Source organism: Pseudorasbora parva, chromosome 15 (assembly GCF_024679245.1).
Source record: "Pseudorasbora parva isolate DD20220531a chromosome 15, ASM2467924v1, whole genome shotgun sequence".
Taxonomy (NCBI): domain Eukaryota; kingdom Metazoa; phylum Chordata; class Actinopteri; order Cypriniformes; family Gobionidae; genus Pseudorasbora; species Pseudorasbora parva.
Genome location: NC_090186.1, coordinates 18,880,528 through 18,893,905, shown reverse-complemented (window position 1 = coordinate 18,893,905; position 13,378 = coordinate 18,880,528). Strand labels below are relative to the sequence as shown.

Sequence of the window (13,378 nt, the reverse complement as noted above, 5' to 3'; positions counted from 1 at the left end):
TAGTCAAATGAAGAAAAAAAAAACTGACAACATACAAAAATGTGCAGCCACTTTATAAAGATGATATAAAGAGAGAAAAAATCTCTATTTAGTCAGTGAAGCTATTCCAGTACCAAAAACATTTACTGACTGTTCACCTCACTTGGAAACTCCAGAAACTAAGGCAATATTTAAAAACAATAAACTACAGTAAAATAAAATTAGCTGACTATAAATTGATTTATAGCCTATATCACATGCTGAACTGAAAGTGCGTTCATATAGAGAGACAGAGATGTTTTACCTGTTGTCACCTGTTGAAGCGTCAATCATCTACTGATGAGTAGAAGAACTTCAATGATTCTCAACTTTATCTAGTAAATTAAAGCGCTTTCAAGTCAGCGCATTATTATAAGTTGTGCCGAGTATTTACCAGCCATTTCTGTATGCATAAAGCAAAGATTCTGTGCGTCAGTCTTTATAATAATGCGATTACAAGTGAAATTGACAGAAAAACATACGCTGTCCGAATCTATTACCCTGATAAAGCAACATATTTGTTGTTGTCTGTTCATATCATTACATTCTTGATCTAAATATCTTCACATTTGTCGTGGCTGTCACTGTGCAACTTCAAAAAATCCATTGAGTCTTCATTATATGACATTCCATCCACAAGTCTCGATACATCATGAAATCAACCTGCAGATTTGCGTATCTCCAGAATCAAGAAAGAGACCCTTCTACGAACGTGATGATAATCCACCCCTATCTCTCTGGACAAATGTCCAGGTTTTAGAGCAAAATCCATTGCAGAGTTCCTGAGACATCCTGAACGCTCAAGTTGCTTTTACAACTCTCCAAACCCAACGCGAAACTTCTCATCACGCCACATGTGGTCTCACAGCATCCTTGAGACTCTGACAGCATCGGATAATCTAGCCTGAACCACAGGTTTCAATCGAGGTCCTTCCGACGGTTTGGATTAATTTGAAGTTAGCTGTCACTCACAGTTTGATCCGGAGTCAATCCAGTGGGACCACGTGCATAGAGTCCAAGACGAACCCCGATTTCGCTCGCTTGACATTTCAGTGATAATTCATCTTTATCGATACCTCTACAAATGCAAGCACATGGCGTTAAAGTTAACGCTGTTGCCAGTTGAATGTCACTTCACTCCAGCGCATCTTTACCGGGACAAGCCCGCGAAAACACGCACACCTTCTATCGCACGCCTGGCTCTATAAACAATCCCTCTTCAGAACCATCAGGCGTGGAGCACGAGCTTCTGAGGAGAGTTGGCGAATCCGCTCACCATCTCTGTGAGCTTGAACCTCCCACCGTCATCGAGCCTGTCCTTACTGTTATTTAGCAGAGAAAGCTGTCTGGGAGAAGGGACGGTCATGAAGAAGAGCAGTGTAGTACCGACAGATGCGTAGACACGAGGAAAGCATGACGCGCGCGACAAACCGAGAGACTGTCTGCAAACATCTTCATGGAAAAACTATATGGTACCCTCTTCTGATGCACCGCGGCAATAATAATAAAAAAAAAGGATGTATTTTCCATTCTGAAAATGTGTTCTAAGTCAATTTATTTTAACTGTCTGACACACATGTTTAATTGTTGATAAACTATATATTTGGCATCTTCAATGAAGAAGCCATTCCCTTTCCAATGCAGGTTCTTAAATAAAATGTCCTTCACACTAGGTTAAAAACATGTTTACTCAAAAATGATTTGTGGAATCTAAAATGGTTCTTCTAATGACATCACTGCAATATATAAAAAATTAAAAATAAAATTAATTAATTAATTAAATTTCAATATTATATTTGTTACCTCACCGTAAAAAAAAATATTTAGAAAAAAAGTTACCTGGTTGCCTTAACATTTTGAGTTCATTGAAATTAAAAATTCATTGTATCAACTCAATGTTTTAATTTCAATAAACTCAAAATTTGAAGGCAACCAGGTTACTTACTTTTTTAAGTTAAACCAACTCTTTTTTTACAGTGCTGTATTTACAGTAAATCCAATTATCTAACCTTATTTATTTAATTGCTATTTATTCTAATGACTTAACTGCAAAAAACAAAACAAAAAAAACCAGCAACAACAAAAAAAAAACAAAAAAAAAAAAAAACTTTATTTTAAAAAGAGTGTAAAAAGTAACAGAATTGTTCATTTTAAAATTAATTTAGCCATTGCTAGCACTTGGTTTAAGGTCACTATGCAACAAGCGCAATCAAAAAGGAATGTTTGTTCAAATATAGTTTTCAGGAAGATTTGATTGTTTACTGTAAAATAATAATTAAAAAAAACTTTAAAAAAAAAAGAGTTGACTATAAAATCATCAGAGTTGACTATAAAATCATCTTTATCTAAATGTAACAATGTAACAAGATAAAGTGTTGAAACCAATTACATAAGATTGTTTTCAAGAAATCCCACATCCTGAAAGTAGGATGACCCTATTATGACAGAGCTTTATTAATGAGATTGTGTATCATTGTAATAAAGAAGAGTTAAATAATAGTAAAATAATGCATAACTTGTGGGGGCACAAAGTAGACCTATTTTCAATGTAGACTATTACAGTCCTTGTAAAGAAATCATAAATCTATATTCATAATTCACTATCAGACGATGTCAGTCTATCTGGCCGACATTTAGTGCTAAATTAATAAGCTAGTCTGAACTAAGTTCCATTATATTCACAACAGATGATCGTCTCCAATACAAGTAAAATAAAAAAAAATCAGCAGTTATAATAAGTAAGGAACTTATAATCAAACAATGGAAAAATGTGTGTGCGTGTGCGTGTGTGTGTGTGTGTGTTTTTACAGTCTATGGTGTGTGATAGAGCGAGATGCAATGTAAAAAAAAAAGAAAAAAAAGGAATTTGACAAGACAGGAATCACTCAGCTTGTGGGACCATTTGTTCATCCAGAGACCCCTGAGCTCTCTCATGAGCAGATGCGTGTATTGTGAGATAAATGCTTCCATCTAGTGGTGGATGTTACTTCCTGACAAATACTCCATTTTAACAGAGTACACAACACGTTTGTGTTCCCTGTAAAAAAAAAAAAAATGTATGAACACATACACTGTCCCTTAGGGAAGATTCTTATTTGTCTATTCATATATTTTATATATATTTGGAATAACCTTTCTGATGCATTATGACCTTGTGGTATTTTCTGATTGATCTGTACCTGTTTGCTATACAGTATAAAAATGCATTTAATAAAAATGCATTCTATTTTGAATGCATTATTTTATTATTTTTATATACATTTATTTATTCTATTCTGTGAGGATTTTAAGATGAAATATGCCTTTTCAATGTAGCAATTTTTTATATGATAAAATACATAAACTAATCAGTACTTCAAACAGAACTAATGTGCAGACTAAATTACCTGTAATAAAACCCCATTACCCACTTTTACAAACAAAAACAAAAAAATCTATAATCACATGCTTCCACATTTCGAAAATATTTCTCTCTTCTCTCTTTTTCAACACAGTTGAGTTTTATCAGGACCACCACAGCAATTGAGAGTTCAAACATAGAACAATATAAATGCAATTAACTACAGTATTTTTAACTACAGATATGATTTCTAGAGCAAGGTACTGAATCTCATATTAAATATTTCAAAAAGGTTTTGACCTGTCTGGATCACAGGTATGTCCTTGGGCTATAGTAGCAGTAGCCTAAAGGAAAATGTGGTAGATGTAAGACTGCTTTGTCATTCCTCTAAACATGAGTACAAAAAGTAATAAACAGCCACAAGCACACTTAAAGGCAGAGTATAGGCGATTCGTTCCAGGAACATTTTTGTTATGCTGGTTTAAAATTCTGATAGCAAACTGCTGCCGTTACTGTAAAATGTACAGCAAACTCTTTGCAGTTCACGTTAAGTGGTCTACATGTATTTATATGTGCACTCACCTGAAGGATTATTAGGAACACCTGTTCAATTTCTAATTAATGCAATTATCTAATCAACCAATCACATGGCAGTTGCTTCAATGCTTTTAGGGGTGTGGTCCTAGTCAAGATAATCTCCTGAACTCCAAACTGAATGTCAGAATGGGAAAAAAAGGGGGATTTAAGCAATTTGTTGTTGGTGCCAGACGGGCCGGTCTGAGTATTTCACAATCTGCTCAGTTACTGGGATTTTCACGCACAACCTTTTGTAGGGTTTACAAAGAATGGTGTAAAAATGGAAAAACATCCAGTATGCGGTAGTCCTGTCGGCGAAAATGTCTTGTTGATGCTAGAGGTCAGAGGAGAATGGGCCGACTGATTCAAGCTGATAGAAGAGCAACTTTGACTGAAATAACCACTCGTTACAACCGAGGTATGCGGTAAATTCCGGTATGCAGTATGCAGTCCGTCTTTTGGATGAGACGTTAAACCGAGGTCCTGACTCTCTGTGGTCGTTAAAAATCCCAGGATGTCCTTCGGAAAAAGAGTAGGGGTGTAACCCCGGCATCCTGGCCAAATTTGCCCATTGGCCCCTGTCCTTCATGGCCTCCTAATCAACCCCCTCTCCTGAATGGCTTATTCACTCAGTCTCCTCTCCACCAATCAGCTGGTGTGTGGGGAGCGTTCTGGCGCAATATGGCTGCCGTCGCATCATCCAGGTGGATGCTGCACATTGGTGGTGGTTGAGGAGATTCCCCCCTTCAATGTAAAGCGCTTTGAGTGCCTTGAAAAGCACTATATAAATCGAACACATTATTAAATCATTTGTAAAGCCACAACACACACAACCTTGAGGTGGATGGGCTAAAACAGCAGAAGACCCCACCGGGTACCACTCATCTCCACTACAAATAGGATAAAGAGGCTACATTTTGCACAAGCTCACCAAAATTGGACAGTTGAAGACTGGAAAAATGTTGCCTGGTCTGATGAATCTCGATTTCTGTTGAGACATTCAGATGGTAGAGTCAGAATTTGGCGTAAACAGAATGAGAACATGGATCCATCATGCCTTGTTACCACTGTGCAGGCTGGTGGTGGTGGTGTAATGGTGTGGGGGATGTTTTCTTTGTACACTTTAGACCCCTTAGTGCCAAATGGGCATCGTTCAAATGCCACGTCCTACCTGAGCATTTTTTCAGACCATCTCCTTTCATTTTTGACCACCATGTACCCATACTCTGATGGCTACTTCCAGCAGGATAATGTCACAAAGCTTAAATAATTTCAAATTGGTTTCTTGAACATGACAATGAGTTCACTGTACTAAAATGGCCCTCACAGTCACCAGATCTCAACCCAATAGAGCATCTTTGGGATGTGGTGGAACAGGAGCTTCGTGCCCTGGATGTACATCCCACAAATCTCCATCAACTGCAAGATGCTATCCTATCAATATGGGCCAACATTTCTAAAGAATGTTTTCAGCACCTTGTTTAATCAATGGCACGTAGAATTAAGGCCGTTCTGAAGGTGAAAGGGAGTCAAACACAGTATTAGTATGGTGTTCCTAATAATCCTTTAGGTGAGTGTATATGCGAAGAGTTCAAGTGCAAAAACCATCCATCCATCCAACCATGCAAAAAGTCCATCTAACATGTTTTCTTTTAAATTAGCGTATGAATCTCTTGCAAATGATGGACACTTTACTAGCCTATGAGGCCAGAGGAGAGGATATGTGAATGTAGGTGATGCGACGTAACTGACACTGGTCAGTTGCCATGCTGTCATTATCAAGTGACTTACAGCGTCAGTTACATCGCATCATCATGTCCAGATTACACCTACATTACATCAACATACTATATACAATGAACTTTCTTAGCAGTTGTGAAGTAATTAAAGTAATTTCTGACTCAACCATGGTCATCCTTTATGTTTGTTGCAGAGGAGGTGGATAATGAATGAAACCATACCCTTTCAGACATCTTGATAATGACCAGCGTGTCTACAATTACAGGCTATCAAGAGCTAGAAGTGTTGTCGAAAACGCATTTGGCATACTTGCCTACAGATGGCAAGTCTTTCTTACCACAATTCCTCTAGGCCCAGAAGCAATGTCCTTGATAACCCTGGATGCTCTGTCCCTGCACAACTACTTGCGAGTACGCGTTTCGTTGTTCTGCTGAACACAAAAACAAAATATTTTGAAGAATGTTTGTAACCAAGTGGGGGGGACTCATACAGGTTTGAAACAACTTGAGGGTGAGTAAATGATGACAGAATTTTCATTTTTGGTTGAACTATCCCTTTAATATGGACCCTTGTGGGAGCCCAATGGTAGAGGAACTGAAGGTGATGAATAATGCCAATTTTAACTGAAACAGACTTATTGTAGAGATACAAATAGAACCACTGCAAAACCATGCCGCTTAGCCCAACCTCATGCTTTACACGATCTAAACGAATGCTGTGATGGATTGTATCGAAGGCAGTGGTTAGATCGAGCAGAATTAAAATAGCAGAGTTACCTGAATCCAAAGTGAGCAAGAGGCCATTTGTCACTTTAAGGAGGGCAGTTTCTGTGCAATGGCGAGCCCTAAACTCTGATTGGAATTTATCATGAAGATCATCTGTTAAGAATGCAGAGAGTTGAAGAAATCTTCTCCAACACTTTAACAAAAAAAGGTATTATGGAGATCGGCTGAGAAATTATTCAAATCAGACGGATCAAGACTTGGCTTTCATTAGAAATGGTCTAATAACTGTATGCTTAAAACAGGATGGAATAATGCCAGTGCTCAATGAACTAAAACAGATGGGCTAATCTTAACACCTCTCTAAAAACATGTCTGCATGATAGCCACTGGTGATGTAGGCTAGTTGGTTTTAGTAAACTCTAAGACCAATTGGTTTAAAGTGTGTTAGCTGTACATTATTAGGGGCAGGATTGGAAGAATTAGAGGCATTATAGGCACTACAAGAATATAGAACCTCAGTCTTATTCCTGAAAAAAATCTAGAAGTTTCTAAACACAACTTAGGGGTAGCATCTGGATTGGAAGATGTTTTGAGGTTAATCACTTTATCAAAAGTATTAAACAGCAGTTTTGGATTATGTAAACTTATAGTTATACAATAAGTAATCCGTTTTAGCTGCTTTGACTGCATGTTGATAGGCTGACAGGCAGTTCCTAAAAATCTCCAGAGAGACATGTAGCATATATTTTCTCAATTTACGTTCTTTTTTACAGCACTCCTGCCTGAGAGCACGGGTATGATGGCTAAACCATGGATCTAAGCAAAGTTTAGCAACCTTTGATTTCAGTGGTGCAAGTGTGTCTAGAATATTTTGTACATGTCTCATTAAACATCAAAGTCATTTCCTCAGTGTTGTGGCAATGCGATGGAGCTTTCGAAACAGACCTTGATAAAGACTCTGTAAAGGCATTAGAAAACTCCTTTACAGTTGAGAGTTTTTAGCACACGAGAATAATGCACATCCTTTTGAAATTCCCAGAATCGATTCAAAATTGTTGAAGAAAGAATCGCGTTGAAGCAGAAAATCATTTTTTCTTCAACTCCTGCCGTGAGCAAGGTTTTGTCCGAGAGGAAGAGCATCTCGATCTTAGTTCAGAGGTGAAGAGTAGCTGCTTTTGGAGAGGCAGACTTTGAATTCTGGGGTGGGGGGTTGGGGTTCTTCCTTTGGGGTTTATTCAAACAGCTCTTGTGTTTTTTCCTAGCTAAACAGGACCAAATCTTGTTTTTAGGCTTCTCGTGTCCCAAATTCTGCTGTCTCTTGGGACTTTGGTTGTAGTCTATGCAGAACAGCCTCCTCATTTGTTCATCCAGTTCCTTAGCTTTTTGTAAAGTGTCAGCGTTGGAGGGTTACGATTCTTGGTATCTGTTTTGTATGGGTTGTTTTTTCTTTGTATACATGTGTGCAGGGAATGGCTGTCGTTGGAGGAGCCTGATTGGTGAATCTACGGATGAGCCGGTTTAAAAGGGCGGCACTAATCGAAGATGGGGAGCTCATTCTGTCGTTGTTCTTGTGGCATGAAGAGTTCTTTATGCCTCCTCCCGTTGACAGACCCCAAAATCTTTCAGTTAACTATGTTTGTTTGATTATGATGATTTAATTGAGTTAATTTTTATGTTTTTTGAGCGTAGGGGTGTCCTGCCATTTATTTTGACTTTGTTTGTGATTTGTTTATTAAAGGTGCTCTAATGATTTGAAATAATATTACGAATTGTTCTCTGATATCTAAATAGAGGGTATGTGATTTATTTAAGGTCAAAAATTGTCCCGATATGCTCCATATATGTCCATTTACAACCCTAGAAATTGCCCCTATGGGATGTAATGCTCTGTTTGTGCCTTATTTGGAAGGGTCGCGAATATTTAATGCAGAGTTCTGCTCTGATTGGCTCTGCTGCTCAATGACAGCTAACACATCTATACCATCCGTCTAATTATTAGGCATTATTCTTTATTCACATCATGCATTGATATAGTCAGATATTATTTCAGCTGCTTCTCAAACTTTCTCTGCAACAGCAGTGTTTATTCCTGCCTTGTAAACACATTTCATTTCATAGTAATTTTCAAAACGATCTCTCAATCTTCAGAAGAGAAATGAATCAAACGGACACTGTGATTGGCTGTTTGCTGCACGTGTCACACTTTCAGGTGCACGCGCTTCAGAGTTGATCGCTAACTCTGGATTAAACCTGAGTTGACAGAGAAAGTTTATACAGAGCTTTGAGAAACGGTTGAACTTGATCTAAACCAGGTTGAATTTATCTGGATTTGTCAACTCTAAACCTACTCTGAAACTCAGAGTTTGTTCAGATAGCTTCATGCAACAGGCCTCCATGTCTGTTTTGGTTGTGTTTTTCTCCCTGTGCTTCTTGTTTTTAATTGGTCACATGTTCCTATGTACTGTTTCCTGCCACTTTTCCGTTGTCACAGTTACCTTCATCAGTTTAGTTCCTTTCAGCTGTGTTTAGTTAATTGTCCTCGTTTTCACCTGTCCCCCTCGTTTAGTTAGTCATCAGTGTTGGTATTTAGTTCTCCCCTGTTCAGTCACTCTTTGTCTGGTCTCATGTTAAGGTAATGGTGTTTGATGATCTGTTTTGAGTCTGGTTTAAATAAAGCCTGTTTTGTTTGGAAGTCCTGGATCTCCTCGTCTCTGCTGCATCCAACACCTGTAACAGAAGACTGGACCCAACTGCCAAGACTTCCTTTCTAAGATAGGCATCTTCTTGATCCCGCTGTCTCCTGAGTCCCCAGCTACGTATACAGCAGCGGAGGATTGCCTGTGGGGCCTCAGGCAGGGCGGACGCCCGCTGGAGAGGTATGTGGAGGAATTCTCTGAGCTTGCCTATCTGGTGAACTGGCCAGATGCCCCGTTGGACGCAGTATGGGTCTGGAAGAGGACACAATTTGTTTTCTAGAACCTGCGTGTACCTATTCCCTGGTCGAGACAATCAATCTGATTTTGTTCCGAAATTGTTCTGAGTTCAAAATTGAAGAGAAACCAGAGACTGTGTGTCTTTCTCGTCCAGTTCCATCAGAAACACACGTGGCCTGGCCAGTTCGCCAACGCCATCTATCCCTCCAGTGGGCCATCCCGTGTAGCCCTGCCTGCCCCAAGGCCCAAGAGGCGAAAGAGGAGGGCCGCCAAGAAGCCCATGCCTCTGACCATGATGGATGCAACCACGCCAGAGCCAAGGGAGCGGTGGCTCATAGAATTTGGGGACTTGCCCATGCCCGCTCCCAGTTTTCTGGACCCCGCCCCCAGGTTCCAGCTCTGCCCACGGCTCCTGACCTGCCATGGCCGCCCATGGCTCCACCCTGAAGGTCCCCTGGCCAGCCAGGCCCCAGTGCTGCCACCCCCAGTATTCCAGGGTTCAGTTCTCAAAAATGTATATTTATTTAACAAATTGACTGGAAGCCTTGTCAAATGATTATCATTTCAACTTAGATGGTGGAGAAGGTGACGTTAGCTACAAGGATCGAGTGAGCGATCTGTAACTAAACAGTAGTAGTAAACATAGTTCGCTTCTGAGTTATGTGTTGATGATGAAATTTAGGCGATTTCAATCCGTCAAAAGGGATCAACATGCATATCTACTGTTGTATTTTATGACAATGCTGGCAGGAAATAATATTAACCTTTGTCATTTGACAAACTGTTATGTGAGCTACTTGGAGTTTCCAATTGCTACTGTCTTGCGTTGGATCTAGACAACACAGTAGTCTTACTAAGAACATTTCTATTTAATCAGAAAGGGGTTTGACAGTCAAGTAGTGGATAAAATCACTACACACAGTTTGCAGGAATATGGATTCGACCCTTTCTTCAGTTTTAGATGCTGAGCGACTCCTGCTTAATATTGTCCCAGCTTAGAAAAACTCTGTGGTGAAATTGGCCGAGCAAATGAACAACTTTGAATTAAATTTGTGTGGTATCCGATTGTAAATAAACATTAACCATGACTGGCATTTTTTATCTGTGGGAAAGGTATAAAAAGCCTGGAACATAACCTTTTTTTTTTTTTTTCTCCATGATCTACCGTTTTCGCTATCCTCGCTTGACACTTGTTTATCTGCTGAATTCCCAGTGGCTGCACAGTTCCGCCTGACAATGAACATGGGCTGACATGCAAATGTTAGGGGCGTACATATTAATGATCCCAGCGACTGCATCGCAGTTGGCATTATGTTGAAAATAGCCTGTTTTTCCGTGGTGTTTTTCACAAACAAGATTTACATATAAAGGAGGATGCAATGATGTTTGAGACTCACTGTATGCGATGTCCATGTACTGAACTCTTGTTATTTAACTATGGCAAGGTTAATTCAATTTTTCATTTTAGGATTCATAATGTTGTCTTCGGTGATCTGTCGACTGGGGCAGGTTTTCCTTTTTACCAACTAGAAGTGCACGTCAACTCCATCTTTACAGAACTGGTTATAACAGGAGTCTAAACATTTTCTTTTCCCAGAGTCATCCGACTGTTTTAGAGCCACAGGATGGAATTTTTTTCTATATGCCTCTTAGATGCTTGGTGTTTGTCATTCGCCAACTTACCAATCAGTCCATCCTGTTTCACCCCAGTCTCCAGCATTTGATTTAATTGCTTGTGTTAAGCCTACTCAGTTCTCTAAGAGGTATTGTCTTCTCTGTGTTCTCCATATCCTCTTCAGATTCAATGTCCATTAGGACAACTTCTTCCTTTTACGGTTTTGTGGCTGGTGGAGTCAGGTGTTGAGAAGTCCTTTTAATCATTAGTGGTTCCTCCTTTTGTGATTCAGAGGACGTAGAAGTGGAGAAGGATATTACTAGTTTTGAAGCTGGCTTATTTGGAACTGCTGTTGTTTCTATGGCTGGTTGAGCCTGGTGTTGAGATGTTTTTTTAACCATGTCGGGTTTAACTATAAAAGAACTGGTTTCATTACAGTTGATTTTGGAGCAAAATGTCTAAAGGCTCTTTGAACCATCAACAGCGTAACTTTTGATTGAAGTGGTCTGGTTGTGATGGCTGGTGGAACCAGGTGTCAAAAGTAAAGGTTCAGCCCCTGATGAAGGAGGTCTGGTCTTGATGGCTGGAGGAGCCAGGTGTTGACTGAGCCTTTTAACCTTCAATGGTTCTTTTGCTGATGACTTTATGAAGAAAGAACCAGGCAGGGGTTTCATCTCAATGGCTGGTAGCGTCGGGTCTTGAGATAATCGTTGAACCTGCAAAGGTTCTGCCCCTGATGAAGGAGGTCTGGTCTCGGTGGCTAGTGGAGCCAGGTGTCGAATGACCCTTTTAACCTTTAATAGTTCTTTCACTGATGACTATGAATGAAGGACCAGCCAGAGATTTGGCTGGAGCTAGTTGAGGATTGACCTCAAAATGGTGACTTGGTCTCCACTTTCAACATCTTTTTTTTTCATTCTTTCTCTTTTCTTTAACTTTTTTAACATCCTACTCATGTTCACTTCTTCTCTCCCCAGACTGATCATCTTTCTTTTTTTCTTCAGCCTGTCTATTTTTTTCTCATCTTCACCTGCATCCTGCATCATCATCTCCTCATCTTGTTGGCCTTTTGTCACTCTTCCTTCTTTTTCTTTTCACCTCTCCTTCCTGCCCTCTCATATTCATGTTGATCTTGCTCTTTTCCTCTTAGTTTTTAATTTTTCCACATCACCTCTCCCTTACCCTTTTCTCTTCCTTTCTACCTGTTTCTCTATGTTCTTCCAAATTTATTTCCTTCTTTAACTTCATCTTTACACCCAACTCTCTTATTCTTTCTCTACCTTTTTTATTTTCATATCTCCAGTGCTTCACTGTATCTTGTCAATTGAGTTAACATTAAAAGGCCTGCTGGCCTCTGCCCTCGTGCCCTCTGTTGGGCTCCATTCTGGCTCTGTCCACTGCTGTTTTCCAATGTTTTTTTTTTCTCCTTCTGGGCAGGCATGCAGTAACAACACTTTGAATTCACTCAAACAGAATATGAAACAGTGCCATTGTGTGTGTGTGCGACATGTGCATGCGTGTGTGTATATAAATAATAGAACAATGTAAGTACTAGTTTTCAGAGAATGTATCTTGAATACAGGTGTATTTTCTCTACTTTTTAAATATAAACAATTTAAATCAATCAGTGCAGTAAAATGAAATACTTAAATTCAAGATAGGCTACAATCTATGAAAAACAAGTCTTTACATCTTATGCAGTGTTGCTTCTCAAATAAATGTATCTTATTCAAAATATTTTCTGATATTTTTACTGGGAAAAAGTTGAAGACTTTTTGTCCGAAATATATTTTCTGATACTGCTGACAAATATTGCATTTCTTTAAGCGTTATTTTATATTTCCATTACAAATGATAAATAGTTAGTTGAGAGATAATGTCTTGTTTGGTCTTGATTACTTTATACCTGTTTTGCTTTAACATCTGACACCATTGGTGTAAAACCTGTTGTATTATATTATTGGAGAGAATATCTTCTGCTTCAATGGAAATAAGTGCAAGTGGATTTAGAATGGCAATGCTCCCATTATATTTATATTACGATCATTGTGAAAAGGAGTTTACATGTGAACTGAATAGAACATTTGACCATCTGTAATCCATGTTTAGCACAAACTATTTTGTAAACATATAGCTGGAATACTGAGTTTGCTATATTGCTAATTTATTATTGCTAGTTTTCATGTGTGAATGAATTTGTTTCTGCATGACTGTTTGTAATTGATAACTGTAAACTGAATAAGCAGTTTAAAATGTGTGTTGGAGTGTAAATCTAATTTTCTCCTCATTCCTTTCTCCTACTGGTTCATTAAGTCCAGCTCTGGCTAGTGGCTATGATCATGGTGTATGCTAGCTAAACTAAAAATCACAATTGAGTTGTGGACATTGTGATAATCGTATATTCACACAATTTCCCCTTTCCGCACCTTAA

At 38.9% G+C, this 13,378-nt stretch overlaps 1 protein-coding gene across 1 annotated transcript in view; it reads right to left on the bottom strand.

The window, feature by feature from the left end:
* LOC137041243 (exostosin-1) overlaps nt 1–1,458 on the bottom strand; it is a 448,506-nt gene extending 447,048 nt beyond the window's left edge. The window contains exon 1 of the mRNA XM_067417291.1: nt 284–1,458. The gene's annotated coding sequence lies outside the window, so the exon portion shown is untranslated. The remainder of the gene's footprint in view (nt 1–283) is intronic.
* Between the last annotated feature and the right edge of the window lie 11,920 nt (nt 1,459–13,378).